This window comes from Trachypithecus francoisi, unplaced genomic scaffold, assembly GCF_009764315.1.
Source record: "Trachypithecus francoisi isolate TF-2019V2 unplaced genomic scaffold, Tfra_2.0 Lachesis_group7, whole genome shotgun sequence".
Classification (NCBI taxonomy): domain Eukaryota; kingdom Metazoa; phylum Chordata; class Mammalia; order Primates; family Cercopithecidae; genus Trachypithecus; species Trachypithecus francoisi.
This window is the reverse complement of record NW_022681472.1, coordinates 21,354,222-21,372,656: the sequence shown is the minus strand read 5'-3', so window position 1 is coordinate 21,372,656 and position 18,435 is coordinate 21,354,222. Positions and strand designations below refer to the sequence as shown.

At 38.8% G+C, this 18,435-nt stretch overlaps 1 long non-coding RNA gene across 1 annotated transcript; it reads left to right on the top strand.

Moving 5' to 3' along the window:
• Window positions 1-1,040: 1,040 nt before the first annotated feature.
• Window positions 1,041-12,957, top strand: LOC117078925. The gene is made up of 3 exons (XR_004435200.1): window positions 1,041-1,165; window positions 1,260-1,370; window positions 12,276-12,957. It is a non-coding gene; the product is annotated as an uncharacterized LOC117078925 (long non-coding RNA).
• Window positions 12,958-18,435: the final 5,478 nt, after the last annotated feature.

The following is an 18,435-nucleotide window of genomic DNA, read 5'->3' as shown; positions in this document are numbered from 1 at the left end:
GGGTGCCATTGTGGGGAGGTAGGGGGAGGGATAGCATTAGGAGATATACCTAATGTAAATGACAAGTTAATGGGTGCAGCACACCAACATGGCACATGTATACATATGTAACAAACCTGCACGTTGTGCACATGTACCCTAGAACTTAAAGTATAATAATAATAATAAAAAAGAACATTATGCTAAGTGAAATAAGCCAGATACAAACGGACAAATATGATACCAATTATATGAGACATCTATGGTGGTTTTCAGGTAATAGAGGAGGGAGAATGGGAAGTTACCGTGTAATGGGTACAGACTTTCAGTGTGGGATAATAAAAAGAACTCTGCACATGGATGGTGGTAATGGAAGCACAACAATAGGAATGCCCTTAATCCACTGACCTATACACTTAAAATGGTTAAGATGGAAAATTTTATGTCATATATTTTTGATCAAATTTTGTAAATGCTTTTTAAAAAAGCAGTGTGATGTTTAGTTAGTTTTACTATTATTTTTAAATTTTCTACAGACATTATACCTCCTTATTGCCTGAACTCAAGGCTGTCCACACCCATACCCACCTACTGGTGTTCGCCTAGATTTGGATCAAGTTACTTAACTTCTTGGAGTCTCAGTTTTCTTACTTGCAAAGTAGAGATAATTTCTTCAAGGAATTATTGAAAGAATTAAATTACTGCCCTTGGCATATAGTAAATGCTTTGCAATGTTTTGTTGTTGTAGTCATACTTAAATGATTTTTAGGTGCCCTAATATCAATTAAACCAAAGAAGTTATTTTTTAAAAATTGGTTGAACTAGAAACTGGCATCATGATAAATGAATGATATTTTAGGAGAGAATTCTGACAGTATGTAATCAAGTGCAGTGTGTCATTTAGACCCACTATCTATTTCACTTTGGTGAACATTAGTTTTATGAGGACCCAGGCCCATCCCAAGGCTTCTACTAATCACCCAACCTCAAGCAAGCATCCTGACCATCCTTGACATCAATAGGAGTCAGCCCTGTTGTTTTAAGATGCTTTCTTAGACTAAATAGCACCTGAGTGTCAAGGAACCTGGAGGGTACTGAGCCATAAAACCAGCAACCTGAACAACATCTTCTTGATCTGCCTCTAATCTCTTGACAAACTTTGGAGGTTGAAAGTAAGAGTGGAGAGGTATCAACAGTGTTTAATCTTTAAGCCTTCATCTCTGTAAAGTTATAAAGATAATTTTTACCATAATTTTTTAATGGAATCTATTAATTCTCAGAGGTAGCTCCTGCTTCTGCATCATGAAGGAAGTTGCACTTGTTCCCGCAGAAACAGGATATCATTGACCACATGTGACAAGACAACACAGCAAGGAAATGGAGCACCTTTGGTAAGTGCACTAGATCAGCTACTGCTACAAAAGTTGAAAAAGAATAACAAGAAAGAATTTAAAAGCTGATATATATGTACAGAGCACACAACAAACAAAATAATTACTGCAGCTTTCAGTTCCAAAATGACTAGAAACTTAATATCCTTTTGATTTTAATATTCCTTGGTTGTAGGGAATAATTTTTTCTCACCCCAGGATAATAGGCAAGCTATTTAAAACATTAAATTCCATTATAAATGATGACTACTGATGGGGATCCTGGGATCTGGTTGCGGTCATTATCACCAGAATTTTATAGGAAAATTATTTTTTTCTAAAGAGAAATTTTTTTTTAAATATTGAGACCTATTATTCAAAAGAAAGCAAAGACAAGTGATGTAAAGAGGATTAGATTCTTATTTGACACACTATAAATAAATAATCCACAGGGACTACAGGCAGAAGTTTTTGGACTGAAGGTCATTTTAGAAGGCTGCCATTTGAATGACGAAGTGGGGTTTTTCAGCCCATCTCCACCAAAAACACACATCATTTTTCCTAAATCCTGGTGGAGGTGTAGGGGGGAATTTTTGAAGTGTAACTCAAGTTCGAATAGACAGAAATCATGTGATCTTAATTAGGTACAGGAGTCTTACTAACAAGAAGAAAGCGAAGGAAGAAAGGCAGGAAAGAAGAGTGGGGAGAGAGAAGGAGAGAAAGAAAGAGAGGGAGAGACATTGAAAGAGACCTAAACTACATTTTTAATCTTTTCTATTCAAATTTTGGTCCAAGAACTGCAGCGTAGCATCACCCAGAGCTCGACAGAAGCCCAGGCTCTCAGCTATCCCCATCCCCCACCCTCCAGCCAAGACCTGGGAGTCAGCGCCTGCATTTTCGCAAGCTCCCCAGGTGGTCTGTAGCAGACTGAAGTACCAGTAGCACTGTCTTTCAGCACTATGCCAACGCCAGACAGTGACAGGGACTCAACCACACTCTGCCCCACATAAGGAGGTTGACAGAACCCAGAGAGGGCCCAGGGATGGGCCCCAGGCCAGGCATTTGGGGAAACACAACAGGAGGCACAGCCCAGGGATCTGAGACTGTGCCCAGCGACCTGGCTGGAAAGCAATCCCAAATCTTTCCCACTCTGAGGACTCTGTGTGGTTAGAAATAATCTCTGAAAGCCAAAGGGCTAATTGACACATTCCCCGTGTGCCTGTCTGGCTATCAGGGACGCCTCTTTGTTGTGAATTCTGTCACTTCCTGTCACAAGAGGGCTTTGGAACTGAAGTTATTCTTGAGAGCATCAGGTAAAATTTTTGAATTAAAATAAAACCAGTTGGCCAGGCGCAGTGGCTCCCGCCTGTAATCCCAGTACTTCGGGAGGCCAAGGCGGGAGGATCACCTGAGGTCAGGAGTTTGAGACCACCGTGGCCAATATGGCGAAACCCCGTCTCTACTAAAAATACAAAAGTTAGCCGGCATGGCAGCTCGTGCCTGTAATCCCAGCTACTTGGGAGGCTGACGCAGGAGAATCTCTTGAATCCAGCAGGCGGAGGTTGCAGTGAGCCGAGATGGCGCCACTGCACTCCAGCCTGGCGACAGAGTGAGACTCCGTCTCAAAAATAAATAAATAAAACCAGTTGACAAAGGAAGCTGTGCTGAAGTAATAAAGATTTTATAATAGGAAGGAGCACATGAGAGGGCTCCTGACTTCTTGAGATGCGACTGTCACCAAAGAATAGGCGGGACTTTATCAGAGGCAGAGCCCCTGCTGGCTACTCCAAGAGGCAGGTCTACCTCAAATCCTGAACTCAAAAACCTACTAGTGAGTGCTGAGTACCTCCTCCAGCAGCCTCATACAGGGAGATGCCAGGAAGAACCAACAAGCCCTGCCCATCCTAGTGGACACAGCTATTATTCCACTGGTAATCCATTTAGACCCCAAAAAAGGAAAATAGTAGAGGACCGTGAAAAGAATGATTCTTCAGCAGTTGTATTCCCAATCCAACACTCTGTTACAGCCAAGATAAATAAACTGAAGTTCTGCTGGACAAGAAACGATATCAGTACAACCTAAAATCATTTGCCAGAAAATATGAAAATATAGAATCCTCCCTTTTCTGGAGGGTGGTCTTGAAGTCTCTCACCAGAAGAACGTATGCCCAGAGCGGGGACAATGGAGCCCACTGAGCAATGCAAGTTGGGCTTTATTGTCCAAGTAACCACACCTGCGGAATGGGACATGCTTTGTTTGCCCTAACCCAGGGCCAGATTTTTTTTTAGTTAGAAAAAAAAATGGTTTTAAGTAAGAATGTTATGCAAGGGATAGAGTGGCGGGAATCGTAGAGGAAGATCACGTCCAACAACCACAGTACACCACAAGTTCTTGGAACCTGCTGCTGCCTTCATATTTGGCACTAACCAGCCTATTGTCCTGTCTAGACAAGTGCTACAGGCTGAGTAAACAGGGAATTGCTGCATAAAGGCTCTATTCATCCAGAATGAAAAATGTGTCAATGTGCAGCCTTTTAGAGTCCAAGGGGGCCTTTGTACAGAGAAAGAACTATTTACAGTCACTTTGGTTTTCAATTAGTATTCACTTATTAATGTTACAAAATTTAAAACCCATCTGCCTTAAATTTTAAGTGCAATTTACAAAGCATTTTATTTTATTTGAAATTCTAATAAAAGATGAGTCACTTTCAGTTATTATTTTATTAATACCTGATTAACTTAAGCTGAACAGGCTAAATTCCTTTTTTTTTTTTTTTTTTTTTTGAGACGGAGTCTCGCTCTGTCACCCAGGCTGGAGTGCAGTGGCCGGATCTCAGCTCACTGCAAGCTCCGCCTCCCGGGTTTATGCCATTCTCCTGCCTCAGCCTCCCGAGTAGCTGGGACTACAGGCGCCCACCACCTCGCCCGGCTAGTTTTTTGTATATTTAGTAGAGACGGGGTTTCACCATGTTAGCCAGGATGGTCTCGATCTCCTGACCTCGTGATCCGCCCGTCTCAGCCTCCCAAAGTGCTGGGATTACAGGCTTGAGCCACCGCGCCCGGCCTAAATTCCTTTTAATAGCCATTACCATTTACAAAGTTAGTTAATTCCTCAAGTTCTTAGTCATTTTCATAAGTATTTTAACTATATTTGCAAATTTCACATGTTTAAGTTTCTCTTCTAGGAGTTCAGATGCTTAAAGGGTAAACTAAACATTCCTTACAAGCACTACAATTTTATAATCTAATAAATTAGACTATAGGTAGATAGATATTGATATAGATATATTAATGCACCACATAATGACCACATACACTAACGGTGGTCATCCCATAAGATTAAAATGGAGTTGAAAAATTCCTATTGCCTAGTATTATCCTAGCCATCGTAATGTCATAAGGCAACACATTACTTGCGTGTTCGTGGTGATGCTGGGGTAAACAAACCTACTGAGCTACCAGTCCTATAAAAGTCTAGCATATACAATTCTGTACAGTAGATAATACTTGATAATGATAATAAATAACTGTTAATGATTTACATATTTACTATATTTTTACTGCTATTTTAGAGTGTGCTCCTTCTACTTAGAAAAATAAGAAACTTAACTGTAAAACAGCCTCGCGCAGGTCCTTCAGGAGGTATCCAGAAGTTGTTGTTATCACAGGAGGTGACAGTTCTATGTGTTATTGCCCCCAAAGACCTTCTAGTGGGACAAGATGTGGAGGTAGATGACCATGATATTGATGACCCTGACCCTGTGTAGGCCTAGGCTAATGTGTGTGTTTGTTTCTTAGTTTTTAACAAAAAAGTTTAAAAAGTAAAATAAGTTTTAATTTTAAAAGCCTAAAGAATAAGAATATAAAGAAAGAAAATATTTTCATACAGCTGTACAATGTGTTTGGGTTTTAAGCTGTGTTATTACAAAAGAATAAAAAGTTAAAAACATTTAAAGGTTTTTAAAGTAAAAAAGTTACTGAATGGGACATGCTTTGTTTGCCCTAATCCAAGGCCAGATTTTAGTAAGCTAAAATTAATTTTTTATTGAAGAAGGAAAATTTTAAAAAATAAATTTAGGGTAGCCCAAGTGTATAGCATTTATAGAATCTACAATAGTATACAGTAACATCCTATGCCTTCCCATTCACTCACAACTCACTCACTGACTCATCCAGAACAACTTCCAGTCCTGCAAGCTCCATTCATGGTAAGTGTCCTATACAAATGTACCATTGTTTATCTTTTATACCATATTTTAATTGTATCTTTTCTATGTTTAAAGATGTTTAGATACACAAATACTTACCATTGTGTCATAATTGACTCCAGTATTCAGTACAGTAATGTGCTGTATAGGCTTGTAGCCTAGGAGCAACAGGCCATACCATCTAGCCTAGGTGTGTAGTAGGGTCTGCCATCTAGGTTTGTGTAAGTACACTCAATGATGTTCGCACAATGAGGACATCACCTAACAATGCATTTCTCAGAAAATATCTCCCTTGTTAGTTCAACCATTGTGGAAGACGGTGTGGTGATTCCTCAAGAATCTAGAACCAGAAATACCATTTGACCCAGCAATCCCATTACCGGATATATAGCCAACGGATTATAAATCATTCTACTATAAAGACACATGCACACGTGTGTTTATTGCAGAACTATTTACAATAGCAAAGACTTGGAACCAATCCAAATACCCATCAATGATAGACTGGATAAAAAAATGTGGCACATATACACCATGGAATACTACGCAGTCATAAAAAAGAATGAGTTCATGTCCTTTGCAGGGACATGGATGAAGCTGGAAACCATCATTCTCAGCAAACTAACACAGGAACAGAAAACCAAACACTGTGTTCTCACTCATAAATGGGAGCTGAACAATGAAAACACAGGGAGGGGAACATCACACACTGGGGCGTATCAGGGGTGGGAAGAAAAGGGAGGGAGAGCATTAGGACAAATACCTAATGCATATGTAGCTTAAAACCTAAATGAGGTTGACAGGTGCAGCAAACCACCATAGCACATGTGTATCTATGTAATAAACCTGCACGTTCTGCACTTGTATCCCAGAACTTAAAGTATAATAAAATAAACTTAAAAGAAAAAAGAAAATATCCCCATTATTAAAAGCAATTCATAATATTAGCCAAATTCTTATGCCTATCAACTTAGAATTATGTCTGAAATTAGTAATGTAGGTAAAACCAAAATCACAGAGGTAATCTGTCAGCTTCTCCTTAAGGATTATACTTTAAATAACAAGTATAGGAGATTACCCCCAATGCTTACCTATTCTTGAACTTTACACAAAAATATTATTTGTGGGTTGGTTATTTTATTATATTTAAATTTATCTAAAACTCCATATAGTTGAGAAGACACCATTCTGGACAGAGGTGGAGTTGTAACATCCCAGGCAATTAATGAGATTGTGCTGACCGTGACTATGACCACGAGATGGTTGATTATCAATTATGTATTCAAGGCAGGATGCAAGCCCTAAGCATACATGCTTACAAAGGGAACAGCTGTGGCAAGAGACAATCTAAGACTGCATTTTTCAGGTGGGCTCAGTTTTATAATACTTATTCCCTGGGTTTGTTTCACCTTCACCTTATTTTTTTCACAGTTATAGCTTGATTTTGGTGGATGGAATTCTACAAACCACCTTTTCCCTCCCTTCTTAACCCTGGTGGAATTAAACTAATCCCTTTATTGCATGATGAGTCTGCATTCTTTTTAGATGTTTCTCAGACCACAGCTCTCAAGCCCTCTGAATGTCATCCCTTGGATCGTGAATTCCTCTCAAATTCTCCACGGGGCTCTGTGACCCCAATTCTAAAAGCCATACTTATGACAAAATGTTACACCAACCCATTAATACACTCTAAATAAAACCTCTGAATACCTGCAGGCAGATCACTAGAGAGGTTAAGAACACAAATCTGCACCATATACCAGCTCTGTGGCCTTGAGCTGTGTGGCGTAAGGAATGCCAACCCTAAATGTTTAAGCCTATGTTCCTCAGGTTTTCTGTTACTGGTTTCTAGACACAATTCTAGTTTAAACAGGCAAGTTACTTAGTCTATGCCTCAATTTCCTCATGTATGAAATAAATATAATAATGGTCTCTACCTCATTAGATTGCAAAGATTCATCTCAAATAATAAGAGAAGAATCTAGTACATTGTAAATACTCAGGGATGCCTACCATTGTCATGGTGATCACCAGCATCATGACAGGCACAAGACTGAGGATGACAAGTGTGGAAAGGATATGCAGTATAATTATGCTTACCTACTGCCAAAAGTAGACCAAATACGGGTCTCCACTATTTAATTCATACAAATATACCAGTTGTTATAACTAATGTAATTAAAATGCATTCGTTCTTCTACCAGAACGTAAGTGAATTGTGTAAACTTTGCTCAAATGTTGCTATTTTCCCAAAACTGCTGTAGTCTTCTGGGAGGGCGTGTCAGTACACAGATGCTGGAAGTTTGCACATACTAAAGGAGTGTATTTCATTTTCATTTTATTTTTCATTATATTAATACATATACGGTAAAGAAAATGTGTAAAAGAAGTAAGAGATTAATTGTTAAGACTTTGCTTATTTTCTTTCTGTTTTTTCTCTTTTAATACATAAAATGCATATATCAAAAACTCATACTATGTGATATACAAAATTGGGACACAATGAAATATTTTTCAATTGTACTTTTGTCAGTTGTTATATGGCCATTCTCTCATGTCAGTTGTTGTTTTGACCATTCTCACATGAAAAGATACTCTATATCCTTAGCCATCAGGGAAATGCAAGTCACAGTCACAATATGATACCATTTCATAGTCACTAGGATGGCTATAACAAAAAAAATACAGGTAGCAAGTGTTGGCAAGGATGTGGAAAAATTGAAATCTCTGTTCACTGGTAGTGGGAATGTAAAATAGTGCAACCACTTTGGAAAACAGTCTGACAATTCCTTAATGTTTAAACAGAATTACCATATGGCCCAACTGTTCAGCTTCTACATATATACCCAAGAGAACTGAAAGCATGTCTGCATGAAACTCTGACATGAATGTTCATAGCAGCATTATTGATTGTAGCCCAAAAAGTGGAAACGATCCAAATGTCCATAAGCTGATAAATGGATAAACTAAAAGTGGTCTATCTATACAGCGAAATATGATTCAGTTTCTGCAATTTGGCATAAAAGTCACAACTGCTTCCTTTTAAAGATATTTCCAATTCCTTCTTCTCACAAGAAGAACAAGAAACAGAAACTTACATTCCATCTCTGATGAATCTAGGAAACATCTGTAACCCCCAAACCACACTATATTGGGGGGAAATTGGATGGAGGAATGGTAAATGACTTAGCAGAACAGAGGTAGGTCAAATCTAAGTGCCTGCAGAGGTGATGGCAGCCAGAAGCAAGCCGATCAACCCATAGGATCCCAGAGTGGCTCAGAAAGTGGAGACATCAGCACTGTACAAAGTAAGGGTAAGTAGATATCAATAACCAGGAGATTATCTCAAAATGTGTAAAAGGAAAAATTGAGTCTCATATCCTCATTCCCATTTCTCTTAGCCTGGTGACCACCCCTCTGGAAAAATTTGAACCAGAGAGGATATTAACAAAGAGAACAGAGACATGAAGTGCTAGAGTGAAAACAGGATTTTAGGTGAAAGCCTGAATACTAAAGCTCAAGAACCCTGCCAGCCCCCTTCCTCTGTCCAGCTCAAAACATGAGTGGCCAAGTTTATATTTTCCAGCAGGGGACTGAAAGATTTGAAACTGACCACACACACCAAAGTCTTTTAGCTATTGACATATGAGATCCACAGTGAGAAAGCAGGCTGAACACCCCTCTACAGCAGAATTTCTCAGCCTGAGCACTGTTGATGTTTTCGACCAGATAATCCTTTGTTGTTGGGGGCTCTCCTGTGCCTTGTAGGATGTTTAGTGGCATCCTTGACCTCTGCCCATTAGATACCAGTAGTATTCTTTGCCCAGTAATGACAGTCAAAGATGCCTGGGGTGCGGACACCAGGCACAAAATTACCTTTAGTTGAGAACCACCATCCTACCATAAAGCTCATCAGTATGCCAGCCCTCCACAAGGAGTTTCTAATAGCTTTATAGCATATCATCAGTTCTTTGACCATAGTCTGTGACACAAAAGACAGAGACCAAAACAAAAATAAACTGTAACTAATATCCTCAGACAAATTAAAAAATATTTTGCATATTCAAACAAAAACTGTATTCTATGCAATAGAAACAGAGAAAAAGAAAATATTTATTTATTTATTTATTTATTTTTTCTGGAGACAGAGTCTTGCTCTGTCACCCAGGCTGGAGTGCAGTGGAGCCATCTCAGTTCGCTGCAACCTCCGCCTCCTGGGTTCAAGCGATTCTCCTGCCTCAGCCGCCTGGGTTGCTGGGGTTACAGACACCTGCCACCACACCCGGCGAGTTTTTGTATTTTTAGTAGAGACAGGGTTTCCCCTTGTTGACTAGGGTTGTCTCAAACTCATGACCTTGTGATCTGCCTGCCTTGTCCTCCCAGAGTGCTGGAACTGCAGGGGAGAGCCACTGTGTCTGGCCCGAAAATACTCTTAAAAATAAAAGTATCAAAATAATTTTAAAAATTCAACAGAAGGGTGAGAAAAAAAATGAAACAAATCTCACCAAAAGTAAAACAAGACAAAGATTGAACATAAAACATGAAAGTATTAGAGTACCAGCTCTAAAAGATTGACATCTAACCAATAAGGTTTCTAGGAGGAAAAGGGGAAAATAAAGGGGAAAAGTTATCAAATACTTCAAAAACATTGTCCAAAACTGAAGAACAGGAATTTCTAGATATTAGTGACTACATGCCTAGTAAAATAGATTTTTGAAAAAAATACACATATCAAGTTCATTTTATCAAAGTTTAGGAGAAAAAAGGATTCTAAAACCCTCCAGAGAGGAAAAGCAGAAATACACAAAAGACTGGGAATCAGAATGACATTAAGCTTTTCCATAGCAACATTAAAACCAAGGAGACAATGGATAAATGCATTCAAAACTCTTCAGGTAAATAATTTGTATCCAGCATTTCTATTTGTCAATCAAGATATTTAGGATAAGTACGGAGTAGTAAAATCAACCACAGAGTGGCCATTGTTAAAAGGAAAACCTGGCTGGGCTTGGTGGGTCACACCTGTAATCCCAGAACTTTGGGAGGCTGAGGAAGGCAGATCACAAGGTCAGGAGTTCGAGACCAGCCTGACCAACATGGTCAAACCCTGTCTTTACTAAAAATACAAAAATTAGCCGGGCATTGGTGGCCCGGGCCTATAATCCCAACTACTCAGGAGGCTGAGGAAGGAGAATCGCTTGAACCCTGGAGGTGGAGGTTGCAGTGAGCCGAGATAGTGCCACTGCACTCCAGCCTGGGTGACAGGGCAAGATTCCATCTCAAAAAAAAAAAAAAAAAAGGAAAACCTTAGACAAGTTTTCTTTTTGTTTGTTTTTCTTTTTTGACAGAGTCTTACTCTGTCGCCTAGGCTGGAGGGCAGTGGTGCAATCTCAGCTCACTGCAACCTACACTTCCTTGGTTCAAGCGATTCTTGTGCCTCAGTCCCCAAGTAGCTAGGAATACAGGTGCGTGCCACCATGCCCAGCTAATTTTTATATTTTATATGGGTTTCCACCACGTTGGTCAGGCTGGCCTCAAACTCCTGGTCTCAAGTGATCTGCCCACCTCAGCCTCCCAAAGTGCTGGGATTCCAGGCGTGAGCCACCAAGCCTGGCTGTACTTGGCCTTATTCAACCACCAGTGATTGAAGCTCAGCTGCTGTAATTGACTGAGACAGTTGTTTGTCACAAGAGTATACTCCTAAGTTAGACTTTCAGTTAGTTTAAGTAATAAACTAGGTTGCAGTTCATTACATAAGGACTAGAGTATGGAGGCATCCTTAGGCCAAATTTAGCTTCGTTTAACACCATGTATTCAAAGAAAACTAAGAAAATTAAGAAAAGTTCTAACAACTGCAGGAAAAATGGGAAAGGAAAGGTAATCACAGTACATTTTTTGGTTCTACATTGAATAATATTTTCATAGTCAAAACAGGAAACACTGAATATAGAGCAGGCAAAAATATGCTATATAATATCAAGAGGGTGAAGGGAGGAGAGAAAAAGAGTGTAAGAGAGATAAAAATCCTCATTTGTCATAAAAAATGACAGCAAAATTCCATTTCTGATAATATGGTGGCTGTATGCTGAAAACAGTGGACAGTCCTGGATAAAAGATAAAGCATCTTTGTAAAAGCATTAAATAACTGATAAGGAAGAAAAGAGTTATCAGGTGGGGTGCAGTGGCTCACACCTGTAATCCCAGCACTTTGGGAGGCTGAGGCATGTGGATCACCTGAGGTCGGAAGTTCAAGACTGGCCTGGCCAACATGGTGAAACCCTGTCTCTACTAAATACAGAAAAATTAGCTGGTCGTGGTGGCATGCACCTTAATCCCAGCTACTCAGGAGGCTGAGGCAGGAGAATTGCTTGAACCCAGGAGACAGAGGTTGCAGTGAGCCAAGATTGCACCACTGCCCTCCAGCCTGGGCAACAGAGCAAGATTCCATCTCAAAAAAAAAAAAAGTTCTCAGGCCAATGACACTGGAACTCAAGAGACAAGTGGAGCTGCTCACTTTTGCTGTGAGGGTCTTTGCTGAACTTGATGAGCTGGACCTTCAGTTTTCAAGGACTTAGGGTGTAGGGATGAAGAGCTAAAGCCCAGGTTCTAGCCAAGGTAAGTCCAATTGGCGTTCCTTCTCCATAAGTCTGGGACATTAAAAAGCTATACCCTCAGAATAACGGTAAAGTAGAAATAAACCTGCATTCTCTTTTCCCAGGGACTGCAAAGAGAATCATTTATTTTGAATCTCAACAATGAACAGAATGAGTGTATTCTTTAGATCCCAGCAGGAAACTGCACAACTCAACAAGGGAATTGAACAGAGTTTAATAAGAAGCCTATTTATAAAGGTATGGTCAGGGTTTAGGGAATCCAACAAAAGATGGGGCAGAATCATGGTGCTGGCTGTGTGTAAACGCATCGTTGCCAGAATCCAGAGAAAGCAAACTACTTGAAGAGGGCTGCCTGAGAACACAGCCAATCTACAGCCACCATCAAGGAGAAAGCTGGGGGCTCCACTTTCTTCCTGCACTCTCATGTCCTGTAGGTACCTCTGTGTTCCACATTGTGCACATTTGAAAGCAGGATCAGACTTCCGGTGAAGCTGGGTAAAGACCAACTACTGTGAATCCGCACAGGAGCCAATTCTCACGCACAGCCAAGAAGCCCCCACACAGAAGGCTTCATTGAAGGCTGCTGCCTCCTGGGTCCAGAATCAGATTCAGTACACACTTGACTTCAAATTTTATGATTGCCTTTAGGAAGTTCCTACCTGAGACATGCTTCTAACATGCAGCTGTTTTGTAAAGAAGAGATCATTGACATCTTGAAACTAAAAATTGATCCACTCTGGTTTTCAGTTTTGTCCTCTTACCTAGAATTTCTTTACTCATGTGCTACTAGGCAGTTATCTCATTAAAAATAGTCATTAGTTATAATCATTATACCTTTATAACATACAATATAAAGTCATCTGAAGATATTTTGAACGATTGGTATTTTTTCCACTAAGGGAAAAGGAGGATAATTTCCTCCATTCTTTACCTGTATTTTACCTCTCTCATCTGTTTTCCTAACCTGGACTCTCTCTGTAGTCCTGATAGCCAACTGAATTTCTAAACATAAACAAGTCCCTGTAACAAGTGTTCCACTAATAATCAAATACATAAGGCAATTTGATATTTGCATTTATAAAAATGAAGTTAGGTTTGTACACTCTACACAAAAGAATTCCAGATAAATTAAATGAACACAGAATAACTTCATAATCCTAAAATGGGAGAGGCATTCCTGAATAAGATGGGTGGGGGTGGGGCGAACCCAGAATCCATGGTTTTTTTTCCATGTGCCATGTAAATTTTATCCACCAGGCATTATTGGCAAAGTGCCTGGGGTTGGGACATTTCTCTCTTTTTTTTTTTTTTTTTTTTGAGACAAAGTCTTGCTGTAACACCCAGGCTAGAGTGCAATGGCACGATCACAGCTCACTGCAACCTCCGCCTCCCAGGTTCAAGCAATTATCCTGCCCCAGCCTCCCGAGTAGCTGGGACTACAGGCATCCACCACTACGCCCAGCTAATTTTTGTATTTTTAGTAGAGACGGGGTTTCACTGTATTGGCCAGGCTGGTCTTGAAGGGGTTGGGACATTTCTAAGGGCCTATGAGCTGTTTCACACATAAAAATAAAAATAATACTGCCTCCAATTTTTTTAAAATTTTTTAATTTTTGTGGGTACATAATAGACGTATATATTTATAGGGTACATGAGATACTTTTGATACAAGCATGCAATATGTAATAATTACATCATGGTTAAAAATGGGATATCCATCCCCTCAAACATTTATCCTTTCTGTTACAAACATCCAATTATATTATTTTATTTTTAAATGTACGACTAAATTATTATTGACTATAGTTACCCTGTTATACTATCAAATACTAGGTCCTGACCAGGCACAGTGGCTCACACCTGCAATCCCAGCACTTTGGGAGGCCGAGGTAAGTGGATCACCTGAGGTCAGGAGTCTGAGACCAGCCTGGTCAACATGGAGAAACCCCATCTCTACTAAAAATACAAAAATTAGCTGAGTGTGGTGGCAGGTGCCTGTAATTCTGCTACTCGGAGGCTGAGTCAGGAGAATCACTTGAACTCGGGAGGTGGATGTTGCAGTAAGCTGAGATCGTGCCACTGCACTCCAGCCTGGGCAACAGAGTGAGACTCCATCTCAAAGGAAAAAAACATTCGGTCCTACTCATTCTTTCTATTTTTCTGTACCCATTAACCATCCCCGCTTCCTCCCCACCTCACTTCCAATACCTTTCCTAGCCTCTGGTAACCATTCTTCTACTCTCTATCTCCAGGGATTCAATTGTTTTCATTTTTAGCTCCCCAAAATAGGTGAGAACATGCAATGTCTGTCTGTCTGTGCCTGGCTGATTTCACTTAACATAGTGACCTCCAGTTCAATCCATGTTGTTGCAAATGACAGGATTGCATTCTTTTTAATGGTTGAATAGTACTTCATTGTGTATATGTACCAATTTTCTTTTCCATTCATCTCTTCATGGATGTTTAGGTTGCTTCCAAATCTTGGCTATTGTGAAAAGTGCTGAAACAAACGTGGGAGCCCAGGTATCTCTTTGACATACTGATTTCCTTCATTTTGAGTACAGACCCAGCAGTGAGATTCTGGGTTGTATGGTAGCTCTATTTTTAATTTCTTGAGGAACCTCCAAACTGTTCTTTGAAGTGATTGTACTAATTTACTCTCCCACCAACAGTGTATGAGGATTCTCTGTTCTCCACATTCTGGCCACCATATGTTATTGCCTGTCTTTTGGATATAAGCCATTTTAACTGGGGTGAGATGATATCTCATTGTAGTTTTGATTTGCATTTCTCTGATAATCAATGATTTTGAGCACCTTTTCATATGCCTGTTTGCCATTTGTATGCCTCCTTTTGAGAAATGTCTATTCAGATCTTCTGCCAATTTTTATTTTTATTTTTATTTTATTTTATTTTTTGAGGGAGAGTCTTGCTCTGTCACTCAGACTGGAGTGCAGGGGTATGATTTCGGCTCACTGCAACCTCCCCCTCCTAGGTTCAGGCAATTCTAATGTATCAGCCTCCCAAGTAGCTGAGATTACAGGTGTGCACCACCATGACTGGCAATGTTTGTATTTTTAGTAGAGATGGGGTTTCGTTATGTTGGCCAGGCCGGTCTTGACCTCCTGGCCTCAAGTGATCTGCCCACCTCAGCCTCCCAAAATGCTGAGATTACAGGCATGAGCCACCACACCCAGCCTCTATTGCCGATTTTTAATTGGATTATTAGATATTTTTCCCATTGAGTTGAGTTCCTTATATATTCTGGTTATTAATCTCTTATCAGATTAGTCGTTTCTTTTCATTTTTCTTTTAAATTAATTAAAAAAAATTTTTTTTTTTTGAGATGGAGTCTCACTCTGTCGCCCAGGCTGGAGTGCAGTGGCAAGATCTTGGCTCACTGCAAGCTCCACCTCCTGAGTTCACGCCATTCTCCTACCTCAGTCTCCCAAGTAGCTGGGACTACAGGTGCCTGCCACCACACCTGGCTAATTTTTTTTTTTGTATTTTTTAGTAGAGACTCGGTTTCACTGTGTTAGCCAGGATGGTCTCAATCTCCCGACCTCGTGATCCACCTGCCTCGGCCTCCCGAAGGGCTGGGATTACAGGCGTGAGTCACCATGCTTGGCCCAGATGGGTAGTTTCAAATATCTTCTCCCATTCTGTGGGTTGTCTCTTCACTTTGTTGATTGTTTCCTTTGTGTGTGAAGCTTTTTAACTTGATGTGATCTTATTTGTCCATTTTTGGTTTGGTTGCCTGTGCATGTGGGGTATTACTCAAGAAACCTTTGCCTAGACCAGTGTCTCAGAGAGTTCACCCTGTGTTTTCTTGTACTAGTTTCATGGTTGAGGTCTTCAATTTAAAGCCTTAATCCATTTTGATTTTATTTTTGTATGTGATGAGAAATAGGGGTCTAGATTCATTCTTCTGCATATGGATATTCAGTTTTCCCAGCAAAATTTAATGAAGAGACTGATTTTCTCCCAATATGTGTTCTTGGCACTTTTATTAAAAATGAGTTCACTGTAGATATATATATTTGTTTCTGGGTTCTCTATTCTATTCCATTGATCTATGTGTCTGTTTTTATGTCAATATCGTACTGTTTTGGTTACTATAGATAGCTCTGTAGTATAATTTGAAGTCAGGCAATGTGATTTCTCTATTTATATTCTTTTTGGTCAAAATAGCTTTGGATATTCTGCATCTTTTGTTCCTCTATATAAATTTTAGGATTATTTTTTCTATCTCTGTGAAGAATGTCATTAGTATTTTGATAGGGGTTGCATTGAATCTGTAGATTGCTTTGGGTCACGTGGACATTTTAAAAATATTGATTCTTCCAATCCACAAAGATGACATTGCTTTCCATTTTTTGGTGTTCTCTTCAATTCCTTTCTTTAGTGTTTTATAGCTTTCACTATAGAGTTTTTTCTCTTACTTGTTTAATTCCTAGTTATTTAATTTTACTTGTGGATATTGTAAATGGGACTACATTTTTTTTTTTCAGATAGTTCACTGTTGGCATATAGAAACACTGCTGGGTTTTGTAGGTTGATTTTTGTATTCTGCAACTTTACTGAATTTGTTTTTCAGTTCTAATAGTTTTTTCGTGGAGTCTTTAGGTTTTTCCAATATAAGATTGTATCATCTGCAAACAAAAATAATTTAACTTCTTCTCTTCAAATTTGGATGCTCTTTATTTCTTTCTCTTTGTTGATTGCTCCAGCCAGGACCTCTAGTACTATGTTGAATAACAGTGGTGAAAGTGGGCATCCTTCTCATGTTCCAGATCTTAGAGGAAAGGTTTTCAGGTTTTCTCCATTCAGTATGATACTAGCTGTGTCTGTTACATATAGCTATGATTATGTTGAGGTATGTTCCTTCTAAACCCAGATTTTTAAGAGTTTTTATCGAGAAGTGATGTTGAATTTTATCAAATGTCTTTTCAGTATCAATTAAAATGATTATATGATTTTTTGTCCTTCATTCTGTTGATATGATGTATCACATTTATTGATTTGTGTATATTGAACCATCCTTGCATCTCTGGGATAAATCTCACTTGATTATGATGAATCATCTTTCTAATGCATTGTTGAATTCAGTTTGCTAGTATTTTGTTGAGGATTTTTGCATCGATATTCATCAGAGATACTGGACTATAATTTTCTTTTTTAGATTTGTCTTTGTCTGGTATTGGTATCAGCATCATACTGGCCTCACATAATGAGTTTAGAAGTATTCCCTCATCCTCTATTTTTTAAAATAATTTGAGTAGAATTGGCATTATTTAAATGTTTGGTAGAATTCAGAAGTGATGCTATTGAGTCTCAAGCTTTCCTTTACTAGAAGATTTTTATTATGGCTTCAGTCTCATTACTCGTTACTGATCTGATCAGATTTTGGTTTTCTTCATGGTTCAATTTTGATAGGTCATATATGTCTAGAAATGTATTCATTTCCTCTGGATTTTCCAAGTTATTGGCACATAGTTGCTCGTAATAGCTACTAATGATCCTTTGAATTTTTGTGGTATCCATTGTAATGTTTCATTTTTCATCTCTGATATTATCTGAGTTTTCTCTCTTTTTTATTTAGTCTGGTTAACATTTTGTCAATTTTGCTTATTTATTCAAATAACCAATTTTTTGTTTCCTTGATCTTTTGCATTGCCTTCTTCATTTCAATTTTATTTATTTATGCTCTGATCTTTATTATTTCTTTTCTTCTACTAATTTTGGGTTTGGGTTGTTCTTGCTTTTCTAGTTCTTTAAGATGCAACATCAAGTTACTTCTTTGAAATTTTTTGTCTTTTTTGATATAGGCACTTTTAGATACAAACTGCCCTCTTAGTACTGCCTTTGCTATATCACATAGATTTGGTATGTTGTGTTTTCATTATCTTTTGTTTCAAGACATTTTTCAATTTCTTTCTTAATTTCTTCATTGACCCACTGGTCATTCAGGAGCATATTGTTTAATTTCCATGTGTTTGTATAGTTTCCTAAATTATTTTTGTTATTGATTTCTAGTTTTATTCAGTTGTGGTTAGAGAAGATGCTTGATACTATTTCAGGGTTTTTTGTTTGTTTGTTTGTTTAATGTTTTAAGGCTTGTTTTGTGACCTAACGTATATGGTCTATCCTTGAGAATGATCCATGTGCTGAGGAGAAGAATGTGTATTCTGCAGCCATTGGGTAAAATGTTCTGTAAGTATCTATTAGGTCCATTTGTTCTATGGTATAGATTAAATCTAATGT